The following is an 18,466-nucleotide window of genomic DNA, read 5'->3' as shown; positions in this document are numbered from 1 at the left end:
CCAGACTGCTCCCTCCAACTTACAGTCATTGAAGATGCTTCTAGTGAGGTGTGCCCACCAGTGGCTTAGCTAGTAATTTGCCATCATTAGGGCACCGGGGTGGGGGGGCTTGACTTTTTTAAGGGCCCCTGCATTTTGTGTAATATTTAATATTTAACTTAAAACAATATTTCAAACACTCATTTGGGTCCCCCCCCTCAAGTGGACGTCCGTGAGGATTTTCAAATTCTCCCCCCCCCTCACCCCTACACTAATAACGCCACTGGTGCCCACACAAAAAAAAAAACAATATATAGATAGATGAAATTTTAGGTCCAAACAAAATGGAATTTTAGTTTGCAGTTGTCCACCTCAGCATGACTAATACAACAAAACGAAATCGGTGATACAAAAAAAAGTTTCCCTTTCAGACGTTGTGGTCTATAGGGCAGTTGATTTCTATTTCTGTGGCCAACGATTAACGAGGGTGTCATGTGGCCAGCACAACGACCAACCGCCTTTACTTTCCCTAACTAATGTCAGGTAGCCATTAGAGCTGGGTGGACTCAGAGGCGCCCATAGATCCCGAAAAATAAAAATCCCAGTCTTCACCAGGATTCAGGTCAAGTGCTTTACCGCTCAGCCACCGCGCTAATACTAACAACATAATTATGAATGCCGATTACCATCAAACTAATACAAGTGATAAGAATAATGTCATAATACAAGCAGGTCGCAATTGTGTTATCTAAAGTATTATGTAAGCAATGCAATAATATAAAAGGGATCCGGCCAAAAAGCATGAACGAGCCCTTCAAGTATTTCAATAAAGAACCGTAAAGCAGAAAAATAATCAGAGAGTGTAAACACGGTTTTAAAAATATAAATATAGGCTACATTAAATTTATCACCACTGCATTTTAATCTTATCTTAGTAATCAATCACCAATGCTTAGGCAGAGGTGTATCAATTTTGACTTCTACAAAAGACAGACTGTCATTAACATACGTGTGAACCAATGCAAAACAAAACTTTCATTTTTTTGGACACAAAAGTTCCATTGCTTTTATGCAGGTGGTGTTAAGCAGTATGTGTGTATATGCCTGTGTATGTCTGTGTATTGGCTGATGTAATTTTTAGTAGAATTGACCACATGAGACGATTATAAACGAGAAGAATCGGATGAGACGGAATCACGAGTAAAAATGGTGACAAACGTAGATGTAATTGTCCTAACATATATCATTTACAAATCTTTTAATATCTTTATATTAGACTTTATATACTTCTACACTGAAGAGTGCAATATTCTAGTAAGTGGAGCCCCATGGGAAGGCTGTTATGGAGGCCCCTACTCTCTCAATATAAATTCAATTAATAGTATTAATAAATAAAAAGCATGTCATATTTATGAGAGAGAAAAAGAAAATAAGTCAATTGAATCTCGTTTACATTGTTGTCTTATATTCATTATGCAGATTTGGTTAAAAATGATATATTTTTTTAAACATAAAGCCCCCTTTGAGAGTGAGGCCCCGTGTGGCTGCACAGTTTTGCACTGTGGTACATCTGGCACTGACACAAGGATTGAACGCCTGTAAAGTGTAGATAGAAGTAAAAGAAACACTTTATTTGTTTGTAAAAGAAGTTGTAGAGCTTTATTCAATTTTTGTGTGAAAGTGAAATAACACTTCTACATGGTATTTTCAGACATGAAAGCTAATCCTTAAATGGACCTCATTCACCAATCGTAAATAAACACATTTAGCCACGTCATAATATTGATAAAACAATGAAAAATGCGTATCACGTGATAGCCTTTATGGATTACATAATTTGTATAGAAGATATAGAAAATTTCATGGCTAAATGTTGTTTGTTTACGATTGGTGAATGAGTTCCATAGCCAGATTCTTGATATATCCGCTGTATTGAATAGGAAAAGTGCTCATAAGCTATGTTTGTTGGTTTTTTATTGCTATGGTTACGTGTATGTATATATTAGCAGCACAGAGTTCATTTTGTTTTCTAAGCGGCTCCGATGTAACTTTTATTTTGTTGGCAAGGTTGAAGGTTAATGTGACGTCCTTGACATTGTATGGTATATTGCGACAATCTCCACTATTGGATTAGATGACTGGGGATACAGCACACCAAAACCTTATTAATTAGCCGCATCCTATTGTATTTCCTTCTTATTGTTGTTTGTTTGTTGTTTTACTTATTTCGGATGTTCCTTCAGAGTTGAAGATAATTACTTCCTAGTCCAAACCTCCCGCAGGACGACGGGGGATGGGAGCGGGCAGGGTTTGAACCCGGGACCATCGATAAGTCCGAACGACAGTCCAGCGCGCAAACCGCACGACCAGGCAGCCAGTAGTCGGTTTTATAACATCTTGATTGCAAATAAATTTATATTCAAATTAAAACTACCATAAATATAACTTTCAAATAAATGAATGTCAACTTTGTTTTGATTTTGTTCTCAACAAGCCACAAACGACACAACGACGGTACAAATAAGAACACTTGAGTAAACGAAATGAATGCTCTATATCTAGATCAAGAACTGGAAAAGATGTCCGGGTTATCTCCCATGACATTTGAAGAGTACTTCGAAGTGTGAAGATCGGCTAGGAGTTATTCAAATAGGTATAATTGCGGGTACGATCGACACAGCAAATGTCATTGTCATCTACTGCAAGCTGACACATGGAGAGTAGAAAAGTAATAATTATAAATAGATATACTTTATAACACATGTTAGATACTGAGTGGGAGTATTTCTGCCATCCTCTTTCTCTGTCTCTCGATTGATGCATTGATAGATATAATGATATCAACATCCGCCTTGATGGGGAGGTAGTTTTCTATAGAGATGAAGGTTGCATCTTTCAATTATGATAGGGATTTAAACTTAAATTTTCGAGTTAATGAGTTTCTTCATTATACACTGCACTTGATATTTGAATGAAAATGTGAACACTGTATTATAGCTGTTTTCAGCTGGACACATTTCAGTCTCTTAAATATATATTTTTTAAAGTCTACCCAGTGCCTGACAATTGCTCCAGAGCCCTCGAGTCTTTCTCATATGTAAGCCTATTAGTACCAATGAAGTGTCACAAACGAACACACAATCTAATTTTTCTCTTGATAGTAATGGATACGATAGTGCTAATAGGGGGCACTGATAGATCTTGTCTTCTAATTTCTGTAATTAGTTTCAGGTTTTCAAAATGTGCATATGATGAAAGGAACAGGCTTTAAGTTAACTAAATTACGTTCAAGAAGAATGTGAGGTTTAAAAAAAAAAATAACACAAATGTAGATGTTTATGTTTGTTTGTTTGTTTTTTCAAAAAAAAAAAAAAGCCCGACGAATTTGTGTCCCCTGTTACTCCATTTAAAAACAAACTGAATAGTTAACTGACAGATCTATAGACAGATCTATTGACAGATGTATAGACAGATGTATAGATAGATGTATAGATAAATTCATTGGTAGATAGATAAATGCATACATCCATATATCTCAGTTCCATTTGAAACTTTACACAATTTTTATTCCTTGTCTCTGATAACACATGAATAAATTAACAACAACACTTATTTAATTATTATTTAAACAATAAATCGAAATTAATTACTTTTGTTTTACAGTGTAAAAGTACTAAATTCTAAATTCTAATGTAGAAAATTAGGTAGTTTAACATTGTCACACTTACAATGGTCTAATAAACCTTCATATTTTATAAGTACCTGAACAGCTCAAAGGCAAAATCATTGGCCTTCCATCATGGAGACTCTATTTGGAATACAGACTCGACAAACTTTCTGGTGTTTTTTTTAAATGCATTTGAAAAGGAAGCACGGAAACCTACTCCTACCCACCCCTTTCATCAATGGTCAACAAAAGTGATTTGAGTCCACTGAGTCCACTGAGCAGACTAAAGGCATGGAAGTTGCGTTGAACAAACACAGTGAATAAAAAATATTTCCAATCGCACCAATTTGTCATTGTTTATCAATATCTATTTTAAATTAATTACATACATGATTCAAAATAATTGATATCATTTTACTCAATATAAGCTTCCTGGCTGTTGTTGTTTTTTTTAAAGTACTGCAGAGAAACACAATTTCTAAATACCATCAGTCATTTATCTAAACTCCTTCAGAAGTACATTTAGAGACACCCACAGACGTCCAAATTTCTACAGATGTACACAGACACCCACAGCCGTCCAAATTTCTACAGATGTACACAGACACTCACAGCCTTCCAAATTTCTACAGATGTACACAAACACCCACAGCCTTCCAAATTTCTACAGATGTACACAGACACTCACAGCCTTCCAAATTTCTACAGATGTACACAAACACTCACAGCCTTCCAAATTTCTACAGATGTACACAAACACCCACAGCCTTCCAAATTTCTACAGATGTACACAAACACCCACAGCCGTCCAAATTTCTACAGATGTACATAAACACCCACGTCCAAATTTCTACAGATGTACACAGACACTCACAGCCTTCCAAATTTCTACAGATGTACACAGACATTCACAGCCATCCAAATTTCTACAGATGTACACAGACACTCACAGCCGTCCAAGACGCTTAAGAACATTCACTTCGCTGCTCACGTCCTTGTGTAAATTGTTTCCCTTTTCTTTCTTGAGCTACCACGCCTCTGACCACCATTCCCTACCATAATACCAAAATCCTATTATCAAGTAAGTAAGGACAAAAAAGACCACTCCACATGGTACTGTTCACCGAGTGCCTTTCAAACAGAGGCGAAAGGTCAGTCTTATTGGTCACGAAAATTACAACCCTTGTCCAGCTAAAGTGACAGTCGATCTCTGGTCTATAGGTTTAAAATTCTGTCACGGAAGTCGTTAGATCTATATATGGGCTGAGGCGTTAATGACTATGAGGTGGGGGGGGGGGCGTGACAACGTTGGAATAGAAGAGAGTTGTTTTTTATTTTCTAGACTTGTTTTGAAATACACTTTTATCTATTTTGTAACAATAGAGGCTTGAAATGTGGTTATTATCGAAACATTCTGTTTCGGAACACTTTTCACATCCCGAGTATTTAGAGGAACATTTCGCACATTCTGATTATTTAGCGGAACACTTCGCACATTCTGAGTATTTAGCGGAACACTGTACTTATTTTTTAGAGAAATTAATTCACGTGTTGGCCAAACTAGTTAATAATTCGAGCAGTTCGTGGAACAAATATTTAGGCCTAGCGGAACACTAAGGTTACGCGGAACACAGTCTGGGTAACACTGCCTTAATCTATGATCTAGACTTAGGGCAAAGAAGGCCAACGTAACGCGCATGCGCAAAAAGTGGCGCTTTGCACTATTACAAGTGGCACACAAAACCCCAGAAACAATACAAGAAAAAAACTTGGTTGATTGTTATCAATAATAATAACCTATTTCTAGGGAAAAAAAACACAATAGGAATTTAACCCCACTAGGTTATAAAACTAATCAACCCAAAGGTTCAGTAGACCGTTTTATATTATTTTTTAGCATCAGACTAATCCATAATTATTTGTAGGCTGAAGTTACATTGTTTGGCGACAAATGTTCAGGATTTCGATCAAACATAAGGATGTTTTTACAAAGGTTATACAACCTCCGTCTGTCTGGTATTTCTCCCAAACCCATTCTCAGATCTAGTTAAAACTTTGCATAATTATTCGTTGGCATAGACAAGACATGCATCAACTTGAGAGTATAACTCATTTGTTAATTAATTACTGATAATTTATTATTTTTGAACGATAAGTAATAGTAGTATACGCATTGTTCGAAGCCAATTTATTTTAAGAGGACTTTTATGGTTATTGTAACTGTATTAAAGATTAAGACTGCTTACATGTATTTATATATCCCTCACTGAATGTAGATACATAGTTATATACAGATTGATCTTATCGAATTCAGTTATAAATTAAAATGTGATTACCTTCGCCCTTTTGTTCATTATATATGTATTCAGCACACAAGTGAAGTCACAAAATACTTCGAGTGATCTCCCGTGAAAGTTCCCATCCATGGCTTCCGCCTACACAGTTTGAAATGGATACATGTCAACATCTAAAGTCCATTGCACCTAAACTTGTAAGGCATATCATTTGCTTCGGGGCAATAAGATATTATTTAAATAAAAGAATATTATCTATCATAAAAATATATTTATAATATACATATTAGAAGCGTGGGATTAGATAAACACACTTTCCTCTAGTTTTCCTTAATTCTTGTCTAAGTCAATATAAATATATTATCCTCTGAGATCTCTTTTTAAAATAAAAGAATCAACTCATCTTATCCGCAGCTCTGTAAGTGGTTCTCACGCAAAGGAGATCCACAAATTTTTTTTTTCTCCAAGCAAGAAAAACCACAGTTTAGAGACAAAAATAAAACCCAGCTTACAGGAGAGCAATGCAAAGATAAGCAACCCCCCCAAAAAAAGTGTGTGTGTGTTGACAAATTCAGCGGCTTAAAAGGATCAAACGGAATTGTCTGTAGGACTTGTTTGTCTTCCTTCGTCTGATTTCCAGTGTATTCTAAGCTTCGAGAAGAATCGGGACAGATTAAAGCAACAACTAAGATAAAGGATTATATCTTCATGCTATTTCTTCAAGAGGCCCGATGGAAATACTGGCCCCTAACCCTAGCCCAAAATTAAAAGACGAAATCCTGTAATGCTCTGGGCAGTTCTTCCTTGGTCTTGTATCTTTTTTTTCTAAATTATTTTATTAATTGTATCATTTTAATTACGTTGTAAAGAGATTACTGTTCTCTTTGTTTATTCCACAGATTGGTTGGAATAGATTTTTTGAGTACATTCTCTTTAAGCAACTGTAGATTAATTGATTATTTGGTCGTTGGTTTGTAGTTCCAAACATGTATGTTAATCAATTACTTAAATTCTGCAAAGTCATTGGTTTTCCAGGCTGACTCAGGCAACCCATTCCATGCTCTAATGGCACTTGCTAAGAAGAAGCACTTGTACAAGATGTATGTAGAAACACGAATGAATGAATTTAAAAAAGATATACATACCTCTAAAAAATACACGTCTTTCTGTCACTCGACTCTCCCTTGTTCTCCCTTCTTCAACATACTCACCCCTATCTATTCACTTTTCTACGATAGACTTTCTCGTGATTTCATTAGAGTCTATTCAGCCTACGCAACCAAACTATCCGCTCACCTTTATTTATGGTTACGTTAGAAACACTCACACAAAGTCCATATCGGCAATTTCACTGGATAGATAGCTGCTTAGAAATCCATTTTTTTTTAAAGTAAAAATTAGAATCTTACATTCCTGTAGTTCAAGCCTACTTTTAAGGCATTTTATTTCTATTTATCGATTTTCTAATTAACAGTGCACATTACTTCACACTAATTAAAGGGAGAGGGCGAGAGAAAGAGAGAGAGACAAATAGAAGGAGAGAAAGCGAGAGAGAGAGAGAGAAAAGACTTTTTTTTTTAATCCCAGCTTTTACACACTAGCAATATAATAAAACAAATTTCTGTTCATTTCATGTAAACGTTGCGGCCATTCCTCCTTGCGCCCAATCTGGTTAACACAGCTTTCGAAACAACTCTTTACAGCCATTGAATTACTGTGTTTACACAAATATTCTTTATGAGACGTCTCTTCACTCAACAGAGATATTAGCGTCACTTGTTAGCAAGCTTAGGACGTTCCTCCAGACATGAAGATTATGACGTCCTAGCCTAAACCTCCTGCGGGACTTCAGGGAAGGGTTTGAACTCGCCACCATCGTGGCAACAGTCTGAAGCGCATACCAGACGACCAGGTAGCCGTATATATATTATTATTATTATTATAGATTTTAAAAGCGCTTTTGGTCCAATCTCATTTGTGGACAGGTGGGGGGGGGGGGGGTATCAGTGCTGCCTTCAGGCGCTCAATAAACACAACTCTGCCCGAGTCGGGTGTCGAACCTCGATCCCTTTTCTAGGTAGCCAAGCCAAGCCAAGTTCAAGCGCACTTGGCCTCTCGACCACTGTGTGTGTGTGACATAGTTGTTATATACATATATAAAAATGTGAGTACAAATCACGTTCGTAGAGTATGCAATGTTAAAAAAAGATCCACTTTTGATATGTTGTGAATTCCTGATACTAGACACATTCAGGTCTATCAATGATTTTAAATTACGGGGAATTATTTTAAATCGAACACACAAAAAAAACGCATCTGTATTCAGTAAGATTTTTAAAAATAATAATTTAATTATCAGTGTAAACAACAACAACAAGACTAGACTATTATACACATCCAAAAAAAAAAGTTTTTCCCCAAAGGTCCTTAAGTCCAGGTCTCTAACCACTTCGACACTCGCCTAAGGGCAGTAATTCCACTCCATAACAAAAAGAAACCAATCAGAAATTTAAAAACAAAAAAAAATGAGATACCTCAAAACCTAATCTACTGTATGAACTATTTAAACGAAACAAATAATAATAATAAGGCTTTGTCCTACATTTCGAAAAATTTAGAATGAATGCAACATGTTTTATGGTTACAAGTAGTAGTACTCACATTAAAAAATAAACAATGAAGTCTTTTATATGTGCTTCTGTTAGAGTAACTATGTTCTCGAATAAAATATAATTTATTGTATATTTACTAAGTTCATATACATTTATTACTTATATTTTTATTTATTTTTATATACATTATTTTTTATATAATCCAAATCTAAAAAAAAAAATCAAAAGACTGGCATAGCAAAAATAAAAAAAACATTAAGAAAGAAAGAAATATAGTTCTCATTCATTTAAATAGCAGATTAGCAGAAGTCATATGGAGTAAATAAGACTATTTCTTAAGTCGGACAGTTGGGGTGGGGGAGGGCTGATGCTTGAATTTATACGACCTGGTCCAAGTTATAAGTAAGAAAAAAAAAAGGAAGATGTCCATGTTAAAATAAACAATATATAAGCCTGGGATCAAATCAACGGGCGTAGCCGATAGATAATGTTAGTTCTTGACAACTCAAAACAAAAAGCGTAGTACCCTTTTCAGACCTTGCGATCTATGAGAGCAGATGATGTAAAGGTCATCTGTTTGGGTTCCTGGCCTACGCTTAATGAGGGTGGCCTTGTGGATCTTATTATATCATCATTTTTTAAAATTAATCCATTTATCTTATTACAAGCAAGATAAAAAGAGTCGTCATCTTTTGATGAAGAAATCGCCATTTTTACAATGCCTCAATTCAACTCGCACCTTCATGGAATCTGGATGAAACCTGGACAAAGATCTCGAAATTTGACAGTCGATGTATATTTTTGGGAAAAAAATTACTAGCGCCTTGGCAACACTAGAAACAGGGCCGCTCCTAACAATTTCGGGGCCCTATGCGAAACGAATTGCTCGGGGCCCAAAAAGATTGTGGTTTGATTTCAGCTGTTCAAATCTTGGCTGCAAGGAATGAATTGAAGTGTCCACATTTCTTTTGAAGCAATTTATCTTGTAGTCATTTTCAGCAGTGACGTTTTCAACAGATTTATCATAATGCTTTTTTCTTTGACGTTTGGCTGGAAAGATTGCAACAACTTCCATGGTTTTAGCCAATTATCTTGCTGTAACAAGAGTCTGAACAAACCCACCAACTCTCAGTTTCCTTAGGCATGTAATCAAGTTGTTGGAATGTTCTGATCATGTCTGCCACCACCAGATTTTAATTATGACATGCAGTTTGAGTAAAAAAATGCTCTGGAGATTTCTGGTTCAATTTAATAATTTACACCTAGAATTAGCGCGGGGCCTATCTAAGTGCGGGGCCCACTTCGGTCGCATAGATTGCAGTGCCCTAATGCCGGCCCTGACTGGGAAAATTATAAATTAACCCTTTTTATGTGTCAAAGTGTAAAAAGAAATTAATTTAAATTTGGCTAGACAACTAGAAATAATTAAATATGTGTATAAATATTTGTACGGACTATACGTCTTCGAGTATTTTCTTAAGTAGGCAATATTCACCTAGAGTTTAATAAATTAATGTCTAGGAACTTTTCGCGCCTCTTCTTCTATGTGTAGATCTAAAGGCTTATCATTAGAACATTATAAAGAGTGGCAGATTTATGCATTTTTGCTTAACCAAATTTTTTACCGGAAAAGAGGGGAGAGCATGGGCGGAGTAAATGTATTTTTTTTATTAATTAGAACATTAATTAATCAATTAATAGAAAAATAATCGCTATATAAGATGTATAAAGGATGTATTATCTTATTTTAAAATGTATTTTTTGTTTTTGTTTTTCTTGTTTAAATAATCAAAGGATAAAAAAAAAACTCTAAAAATATTTTGTTTAATCGTACTTTTCACTTTGTTGTGGAGATGTCTTCATGACAAGAAAGGAAGTAAGACAAGATACAAAGTAAGGATGTCTGCATGATGTGAGGATGTTTGGATGACAAAAAGAAAGTAAGGATGTCACAATAATGCGGAGATGTTGTTATGACAAGAAAGGAAGAAAGGATGTCACTATGCTAATTAAATGAAATAGCATTATAAATAACAGAAGACTATTTGTATTAAACGAACATATCTAATATGTTAAGTAAAATGTAAGGAATATGTATGTATGCGTGTCCCGCATAGAAATCAAAACTGTTTGACCAATCTTGATAAGACTTAGCATCAATGTTCTTTAGATCATGGCGGAGACCGTAGTGTATGTTTAATGTCCCACCTACAAACGGAAGGCCCTCAAAAAAAAACAAAAAACAACCCAAATTTATCTATAGTAGAGAACGAAACTTTGTACCAAATCGGGTAAACCCGTTTTCACAGTATTTAATATTGACACCTAAACTAAGGCTTGCAGGTCATATCGAGACCAATCGTCACAGGCCTGTCCGACGTGAAAACGAGCTATTGGTCTAAACTGCGAACAGGTTGTGACGTAGCAGGTCAGGGTTGAGGCCTTCTATAATGAATGGTCTCGGTCCTATCCGGCTAGTTGTAGAAAGTGGACAATATAATAAGGATCAACGAGCGCTGAGCCAAGATGGTCATGAGGACGATTGAACCTCGTTGATGCACTTTGCAAAACCCTTAATCCCCGGTTTGTCATTGAGATGCATTTTTCCTCATTTCTTCACACATTTCGGGGACTAACAGTAAACCTTTTGTTATCTAAGCAAAAAAATGTAAAAGTTTCCCTTTCAGACCTTGTAGTCCATAGGGCAGATGATGTAAAGGTCATCCGTTTCTGTGGCCTACGGTGTGTCATGTGGCTAGCACAACGACCTACCGCCCAACTAATGTCCCTAACCCGTTAAAGCTGAGCTGGGCGCCCGAAAATCTCGAAATAAAAAATCCCAGTCTTCACCAGGATTCGAACCCCGGACCCCGGTTCCGCTCACCCACCGCGCCTCCTTTTGTAATCTGAGACTGATCGAACTTGTGTGTTCAATTCATAGATGCCGTCTGGCACTTTTATATATGCAGTTGGTTATAACAAGAGAGGGGGTAAATTAAGGACAACGGACATTATCATACTTCGTTGAAAAAATTATATTTGTGTTGATTATAATAATGGCTCCGATATGATTGATCTTTTTATGTTCTTTGGGAATGATTAGGCCAATACTGAGAGAACTATGTCTTTACAGAAATTTCCAGAATTCTAAACTGATTTGAAGTCGGCAAGCCAGCGTATGGACGACCATGGTGCTCAGGCTCAGAGGTATGGAATTTTTTTGTTTTTTTTTTGGGTCAAACATTCATTTCTAAAAACATTTGTCTTTATCAACAGCATATCAACAACATATCAACAGCATACCAACAACATATTTTCTTTACCCAAACAACATTTCATTCGGTAGTTGTTGTTGTTGTTGTTGTTTTCATTGCCTTTTAAACATTTTGCATATATGTTATATTAATTAAAACTTTTATTTGTGTTTTTTTTTATTGTTTGTTGTTGTTTGTAAGATTATAATGACTTACAAATTTTATCCATTCTGAAGAATAATATTTATTAAACAGATGACAGATCTCCCAGAATGAGTAATTGCATGATCAAGGATTAGAGACATATACGTGTCATTCAAAGAGACATATTTAATAAGTTTTACCAAGCTAACAAGATAATCCTGATACAATAGCTTTGGCCAAGAAATTCACAAGTTTCAAAATCTGTAATGAAAGCAACAAGAAATCTGCAACTTACCTTGACAACGTGTTGGCAAAATCCAGATAAACAATTGTTTTTTCTTCAGTTTGATTCTTTGTTTTTTTTCCAATTCAATTTGATAATAATGACAATTATCTAATAATGTGTCAATGAAATAATTGTTTTGAACGATTGTCCTAAGCTAATGATTTTTTGTTTGTTATATTTGAATATGAATAAATATTTTGTTACGTTTTGTTTTGTTTTGTTTTTTTCCCTGTGGTGTCTAATTTTGGCTACACTTAGTTGCTGCTCTTAAAAAAATCTGGCCAAATATTCTTGTAGCTCGTGCCACCGTGTAACTCCGCTATTAATATGTACCAAACGCCAACGCATTGCTGTTTGCTGAAGTGAGGGTTACACGATTCTCTCTCTCTCTCCCTACCTTTTATTTCCCCCCCCTCCCCCCCCCATACCAATATATCACTCCCCCACTCCCCGTTTCTTACTTCTACCCTTTTGTTTTAACTCTCTTCCTCACTCACTGTTTTCCTCTCCCCCCCCCCGCCATCTCCCTCCCACTCTTTCTCTCTCTCTCCATCTTTCTTTCCCCCCCCCCCACCTTGCAACGAGAACTTGTAGGATTTAGGTTCTGTAACTAACTTTTTTTTTTCCTCTTTTAATTTTGTCATATTTTTTTTTTTTTTATATTTATCCCATTTTTTTCTATCCATCGGATCCCCTCCAACCAAACGCATGAATGCGCATGCCTGGTTTTCTGAAACGGTTGCGTGACGTCATGGTGCGGGGTGATCAATGCGGGGCGCCCCCCCCCCCCCCCCCCCGGGGAGACGGGAGAGCGCGCATTCGCATGGCTGGTGTTTTCTTTCTCCACCCCTCCCCACCTCCTGTTTCAGCCCCCATGTTTTTCATTGGTCGCTTGCTTTGGGTGAGTCGCCTTCCTTAGCTTGATACACCGTTGTCTCAGTATAGTGGACTCTTGTGTCACCACAGCTATCAACTGTCAAAAAGTAAGCTTTTCAAAACACACAAATTCAAATTTGCCAGCCGGCTACGCTAGGGGGTCTAATTAAATATGGTTATTCCTATTTTGTTTAGCGTTTATGTGTCTTGCTAGCCAGCATTGTTCTGCGCCATTCATGAATTCTATTATGTGCCATATATGAATTCTGTCATTGCACCCCCAACTTTGTTTAGCTTTTGTTTATGCATGGCACACTGACCAACAATGTAGTATGCCAATCATGTGTCATGTGCCACCTCTGACTTCTGACATCTGCCATTCATGAATTCTCACATGTTTTCTACATTTCAAAACATCATTGTTTTAAATCTATTTATAGCTTAAATGCACAGCCATGCGAAAAAAAAGTTTACATATGTTTGAATATTATTTTTCTGCTGAAAATATTTTTTTCCTTGTTTCAAAGTAATATCTGTTATAATGGTTCTTGATCTAGATCTATACACTCAAAAAGAAGATGTTTGCTTAGTATTCAATATTCAATGCTCACCCGTGCCTTGGCGTATTGATACATTTCTGTGGAAGTTTACGTCTCACTTGAGACGATGTTTTCCTCTTGTAACTTCTCTAGGAAATTACAAGGCTACCTTCGAGACACATGCGCGGTAACAATTAGTTCATTAAAATCAAAAGAGGCTACAGATTTTTCCTAATTCCGTGTTGACAATCTGCGATCCAGAATCCCTCTACGATTAAAATGGCGAATGTTTATGACAATATGTTTTGCATTAACAGTAAATTTAAATTCATGTTCAGACGGCCTAGTCCTAGGCGATGGTGAAATCCGGTTTTCAGTAACCATTTGTCCACAACTACTGTCAGGTACCTATTAAGGATAGGAGCACTCAATGACCTCCCTTTAAAACCCCATAATTAAAAATCCTAGTCTTAGACAAGATTTGAACCTGGGACACCTCGGTTCGGAAGTCAAGCCCTTAACCACTCGGCCACCAAATTCCCCATATTAACAATAAAGAACAAATAAGACTCTAGGACTTTGATGTCCAAAGTACAATCCTTGGGTCACTTCCAGCCCTTGTCTAGTTCCCACTGGACCTTCTTTTTTTTTTTACTTTTTTTTTTTACTTTTTTTTTTGGCAATAATGCTGCCCCGGGCACATGTGTCGGAATTAACTCGGAAATATATTTGGCCCCAAAACCGGAAAAGGTTGAGAATCATTGCTCTGCAAGATGAGCCATCATGATTTTACGATTGAACAAAAAAAAATAGTGTTTTATGTAGGGTGGTGCCTGAAACTGCCTTCTGAATGCCTCTCTATGCTCCATACTCTTGAAGCGCCATCGCAATACCTTTAGAGTCCATGATAAAGATACACTTACAATTATACTTTACATTCTATTGATTAAAATGCTAAGTGTATTTCAGATATTACGATTCAGTTCCAGACCACCTTTTCCAGTCTTGGGACACATCCAAGCCTTATCCAGCTACTGATGTTCTCAGCTCCGAGAAACCAGACACCATCAACCTTTCTCGGCTCAATATTAAAGTTGACAGACGACTCTGTCTGAACAGGCCACAAACCTCTAGATCTAAAAATTAAACAGCTAGACGCAATATGATCCCATTAGTAAATAACTAGACCGGCGTGTATAAGATATTATGGCCATAGTTATAAACTTGATCGGTAGTCTTTGCAATTAAGTGTGGAGTTTTAGATATCAACGCAAGAAAAGCACACACTCACACACGCACAGACATAACTTTTTTAAAAAAAAATATTTAATTAGATCTATACAAATCCTCATTTCACAACCAAGATTTTTATCTTGCACCTACCCAGAGATTTGGTTCGTCACTGACCTTTATAATCCTTTCTTTTCTCTGTACTTTGCAGGCGTCTTTTCATTTGTTTTTCTTTAGTTTTGCTTTCCTCTTTTCGTTGCTTTTCTCTCATGTAGCCTACTTTGCCTCTTTTCATTTATTCTGTTTAATGTACTTTGCTTGCCTCTTGATTTGTTCTTTACATAGTGTATGCATTCTATTAACAACTACAAAGCTCGTATTTATTTCCAAGATTGAAAGTAAAATTGTGGTAGAAAATAAAAACATTTTTTTATTATTTTTTTTTGTGCACATTAGTAAAGTTGGTGACTAGTTTTGCTTCAGTTTTTATTGGAGGGGTTTTGAGGATCGGAAGAGGGAGAGAATCAACTTCACAACTTCGAAAACCTTCTTGACTACGATCTTGGAATTTGTCGACGCTGGTTTCGCTTTAGTCACCAAATCGGGGTGGGGGCTGAACCTTCCGTGGCTACGTACATGATCACAACATTTGGGAATATTCTTTCATTTTGCATTTGAGCAAGAAATTTAGATGTTTTATGTGTTTTTACTGTAGATATATCAGTGGATCTTATTTGGGTTGTTGTTGGTTTTTTTAACAGCGCTGTATACATCTAGGGAACAGGATGTACTCTCTAGACTAGATTAGTTTTCATTATAGTTATTATTATGACTGTCAGGCCGGATCTAAGACAGAATCACGGACTGTTCCTTCGGAATTGAAAATTATTACACCCTAGCCTAAACCTCTCGCAGGACTGCGGGGGATGTTCTTTGGTAGGATTAGAACTTTCGAGACGGCAGTTCTGGACGCACACTTTACCGCCAGGCAGCCAAATAGTAAGTCCAGATCGAGTTGCCTTCTTATAATTTAGCACGTGAATGGCCGTCTCCCACACAAGCCCAGGGCGATGACATCTCTTCAGAAGCATGAAGCACTGACCCTTATAGATAATATGTATATTGATCAGTATGAATCGTCCCTGTTTACATTGCTAAGCTAAATACATAATATTTACACGCTTTAAAGACATGACTAATGTCAAGTCAATTACGTAAGTAGAATAGTACAAGTAAAGAAAGTTTCCATTTCAGACTTTGCCATCTATAGGATGTAAAGTCATCTTTTATGTGGCCAATGAATGACGAGGGTGTCATGTGGCCAGTACAATGACCAGCCGCTTTTACTTATCACAACTAACGTCAGGTACTCATTAGAGCTGGTTGGAGAAAGAGGCACCCTAAAGATCCCTAATTCTACTTAGAATACATTTACAATAAATCCCATAAAAATAGTATAAGTGAACATATTATTGCTATTATTAAAATAAGATTGTTATAAAATGACTTGAGAGCATCAAGGCTGTTTACAAAATTGATTCTGGTTTCTTTAGAAGGGTCGATTATTAATAGAATAGTTTAGTAACAGTGTTTCCCAAACCTCTCCCTTAATAGAACACTTCGCATTTTCTGAGTATTTAGCGCTCGTTGAACACTAGGCAGGCGCGGACTGGCTATATGGGCATTCAGGCAAATGCCCGGTGGGCCGGTATCCAAATGGGCCGGTAGGACCACAGTAAGTATCTTCTTTTTTTGAAACCACGTCTGTATTTTGTAAGATAAGGGCCGCATGGATGCCACTATTAAATTGTTAAATTTTTCATAGTATTCCTTTTTCAGGGGAAGGGGCCTCTGAGCGAAGTATTTTCTTAAAAATCTTTTACAGACTCTACTAAGACTCTACTAATTTAATCTAACACATTTTCCGAAATAATGTAATAGCCTATATCGGTAGAGCTTCATCCTTTTAGGGCCTATACACCTTACAATTAAAAAGCAACATAAAGCCTTTATTCCTTATACATCTATTGATACATTATCAAATTTAATATAATGATTTTGAGGACAGGTAGACCTAGAACTGGATGTCCATCATATAATATACAATTTATGGGCCGGATGGTTTAGAAACGCCAGGGCCGGTTTTGATACCTAGTCCACCCCTGAAACAAGGGTTCCGCGAACACAGTTTACGAAAAACTGGTTTAGTATAATACCCGTAATCAATACCAAAACCAGAAAAACTTAGAAAATACTTAAGAAAAAAAAAAAAAAGCTCATCTAAGGGGAAGAACTCCATATATACACCCATCTGTCCTAATACAGTAAGTTAATTTTCCATTTTGATATCAAACAAAAGTGATTAATTACCACTATTTTATTAACATTTTTTCTTTCTTTTTTTTTTTTGGGCTTCCGAACCGGGGACCGGGGTTCGAATCCTGGTGAAGACTGGAATTTTTAATATCGGGATCTTCGGGCGCCTCTGAGTCCAACCAGCTCTAATGGTTAAAGGACGTTAGTTAGGGAAAAGTAAAGGCAGTTGGTCGTTGTGCTGGCCACATGACGCCCTCGTTAACCTCGTAAGCCACAAAAAAAGATGAGCTTTACATCATCTGACCACTAGGTCCGAAAGGGGAACTTAACAACAACTTTCGTTAGGAGTAATGAATAATTGTGCAAAACCCAACTTGATCCGAGAATGGGGATAGATATGTTGAAAAAAAACTTGTTAATAAGAAAAACATTAAAAAATTTACTTTCAAAACAAAAGACTCCTTTATACAACTCTAATGAATGTTAGAATTAGAAATGAGTAACAGAATGAGTTGATCTCCGTTGTTACAATGGGTAAACATGAAACAAAGTACCAGGGATGTTATTTGTAACTATTTCTAGAGGTGGAGGAAGAGAATAAAACTTGAGTAAAACTTAAAGATATCTCTTTATTTCTTTACCTCACTTTCTGTATTTCTCTCTCTCTCTCTCTCTCTCTCTCTCTCAATCTCCCATTACCTTTTTTTAAAAAATCTTTTTTGCTTGTGTCTCTTTACAGTGCCTTCCTTCTCTAGCTCTATTCTCCCCTCTCTCTCTCTCTCTCTCTCTCTCTCACCTTTCTCTCCCTCTCTCACACTTTCTCTCACTCTCTGCCTCTCTTTCTCTCGCGTACTTTTCTCCTTTCTCTTTCCCTCTCCACTCTCTCTCCACTTTCTCTCTCTCTCTCTCCTCACTTACTTTCCTCCTCCTCTCTCTCTCCCACTTTTTCTTCCTCTCTCTCTCCCACTTTCTCTTCCTCTCTCTCTCTCCCACTTTCTCTCTTTCTCTAATCACTTACTTTCTTCCCCCCCCTCTCTCTCCCACTTTCTCTTCCCCTCATCTCTCTCTCCCCCACTTTCTCTTCCCCCCTCTCTCTCTCCCACTTTCTCTTCCTCTCTCTCTCTCTCTCTCCCACTTTCTCTTCCTCTCTCTTTCCCACTTTCTCTTCCCCTCTCTCTGTCTCACTTTCTCTCTCTCTCTCTCACTTACTTTCCTCCTCCTCTCTCCCTCTCTCCCACTTTCTTTTCCTCTCTCTCTCTCTCTCTCTCT

The 18,466-nt window shown here is 36.9% G+C and overlaps 1 protein-coding gene across 1 annotated transcript in view; it reads right to left on the bottom strand.

Annotated features, from left to right (window-relative positions):
• The window catches only part of LOC106079447 (allatotropins-like), a 145,953-nt gene extending 133,356 nt beyond the window's left edge, over nucleotides 1-12,597 (bottom strand). The window contains exon 1 of the mRNA XM_056013880.1: nucleotides 12,246-12,597. The gene's annotated coding sequence lies outside the window, so the exon portion shown is untranslated. The remainder of the gene's footprint in view (nucleotides 1-12,245) is intronic.
• Nucleotides 12,598-18,466: the final 5,869 nt, after the last annotated feature.

Source organism: Biomphalaria glabrata, chromosome 16 (genome assembly GCF_947242115.1).
Source record: "Biomphalaria glabrata chromosome 16, xgBioGlab47.1, whole genome shotgun sequence".
NCBI lineage: Eukaryota > Metazoa > Mollusca > Gastropoda > Planorbidae > Biomphalaria > Biomphalaria glabrata.
The sequence above is the reverse complement of the archived record's forward strand: the minus strand, read 5'-3'. Positions and strand labels throughout refer to the sequence as shown.